The sequence below is a fragment of the Echinococcus granulosus genome, assembly GCF_000524195.1.
Source record: "Echinococcus granulosus chromosome Unknown EG_S00296, whole genome shotgun sequence".
Classification (NCBI taxonomy): Eukaryota; Metazoa; Platyhelminthes; class Cestoda; order Cyclophyllidea; family Taeniidae; genus Echinococcus; species Echinococcus granulosus.
The window spans coordinates 24,709-27,033 of record NW_020170676.1 but is presented as its reverse complement, the minus strand read 5'-3'; the positions used below and the strand labels follow the sequence as shown (position 1 = coordinate 27,033).

At 44.1% G+C, this 2,325-nt stretch overlaps 1 protein-coding gene across 1 annotated transcript in view; it reads left to right on the top strand.

Annotated features, from left to right (window-relative positions):
• Positions 1-2,325, top strand: part of EGR_10899 (hypothetical protein) — a gene marked incomplete at both ends in the record, with an annotated part of 9,494 nt that overhangs the window by 689 nt on the left and 6,480 nt on the right. The gene's annotated exons all lie outside the window — the stretch shown is intronic.

The following is a 2,325-nucleotide window of genomic DNA, read 5'->3' as shown; positions in this document are numbered from 1 at the left end:
ACAAAAGTTCATTGACATCTGTCAGTCAAGTGGATAAGGCTACATTGGAATGGATCGGCTTATACAATCCATCACTTATTTGTGTCGGTGGCAGTGTATGCAGAAAAGGCGAGTTGAATAGCCGACTTGGCGTTATTTACAAATCTTCTGTACCTTATATTGTGATACGGTCTCGAAAGTGACTGTCATATGACAAACGCTGGAACAGCTCTTCAACGCGGTAGCATCAAGATGTTGAGGCTCTTAACTGGTGAGTCAGTGGTGGTAGTGCACTTCAGATCTGGTCAACAAACACAGATGATGCAGCCTTAATGCTTCAAAAGTTGGGTTAAAAAGATCTGTCTGTGGAAGAAGTTGCCAGCAGCAAAAGAAGGCTCTCATTCTCAGTATTTTTTATTCAGTTTCACAGGGAACTTTTGTTAGCTCATTTTTCGCAAAGGTGTGGTGCAAGAAAATATGCGGACACGATGTGGTCCGTACAAGAGGAGAAGCACAGAATGCTAAAATGCTAGCTACCTTAATCCAAATGGAATGAAAATTTTTGATTGGAGATCGCTGAAATCGAGTCACTCTAATTTGAGTGGTGAGTGAGCTTGCTGCATCGCTAACAGTGATTAGAAAATGATCCAGCAACCACCTAATCAGGAGTCAGTTTTGGCCTGATGGCAACTTAGATGAGCTCCGCTGAAGTTTGATTAGAGTCAGTTTCGCTTCCTTCTCACGACTTAATTAACCCAGAGACTAACCCGTCGGTAGTTTGTGTCTCATCGTTAGTGATGAAAATTACCTTACATGCCGGAGTAGGAGACGAGACTCGCCTCATGAACCGAAGTGAAGCACAGCGTGAGTTGGTGATGAGAAGTGAGAGCATTAATTCCGCCCCAGATTGCTACACAGTCTCCTTTATATCAGCCAACAAAGAGGAAATGAATTCTGTGCCCATTCCTCGTTCAGCTCACTAGCTCTGGGGTTATTCCTTTACATTTCGGTCTTTAGCGCTTTCTCGTACATGATGATTCCTCTGCGGTACTTTGGTGACGGTACGAGTCGTCGGAATACAACATGTTTTTGTCAATAACCTTGTGTAAATTTCTTGTTATCTGGGATGTGGTTGCACTTCTCACTCAGTAGTGTATTCTAGTGCTTGCCCATCGTGAGGTCAATGATTCATACCTTTTCCAAGAATACTGCATGGGGTAGGGCATTTGCAGGGTACAGGGGTGGGATCGGTAAAGCAAGTTGATAAATTTTACAAAATGATTCTGCATAGTGCTCCCAGGGGCATGATTTCTATCCCATCTTCCATCGAGAAATCTCCACGTAAAATGTTTTCTGCTTGTCTCCGTTATATCATCTTTCATCTATAACATCCCTGCTATTCTTTTCACCACACGCATTTTTCTGCCAGGTAGTGCATGCCTCAACTACGCTCCTGCAGCTAACTTGGAGAAAGAAAAAGGCAAGTCCATAACTTATTTTAATGTTCCTTTACCTTCTCCTACTACTCTTACCTGCTTTTGCACCTGACTCAGGGGGACAACTGGAGACATTCAATCCCAGGTTTATAAGGCTACTACAAAATTAGTTTTGAGTCACTCCATACACTTTTTGTAGGCAAAAGACCAAAAGCACTTTTTAACAAATGGGCGTATATTCCAACCTGGAAAAGAATCGTGTATGCGCAGAAGTGAAAAGAACAAAAGAGTATCCTCTGAGCAGAAATTACAGAAGATGGACAAAATACTGGAGCTTAAGGAGGCAGCTGACGGATAAAGTGGTCTGGCTGCTATGCAGTTCACAGTGGCAGCAGATGCAAATTCACACTCAAGTCGATTGCTGCATGCTGGCAGAGAAAAGCAGTCCTCCAATTCATCGCACTTTGCCATCTCTGACAGCCCACTTCCAGTCGACTCCATGGGAAGATTGGAGGACAATATTGAGTGAAGTCGAAGTCGGCGAAGAGTTCATCCACACTCTCAGCTGCCAGTCCAGCTTGTGCTAGTTGTGTGGCTTAGTAACACTGCCATCACTACGGTCACACTCCACGCTTGCCACTAATTTCTCAAAGACCTCGACCCATCATTGGTATGTGCTTGTTGTGAGCAGCAGTGAGATGCAGTGTGGCGGTGACTGAGGATGAGCATCTCCTGGGAGCCGCACACATCTCAATAGTAATCCAACACTTGATTTCATTTGAAGGCTCTGTAGAACTCAAGACACCTGATGCCACTCAAATCAAGACGCTTGCTAAATCTGTATTGGGGTCGGGCTCTGAAGAAATCCTGTAGAGGTGTTTCGGAGTTGTGCAAAAGGACTACCAAGAAT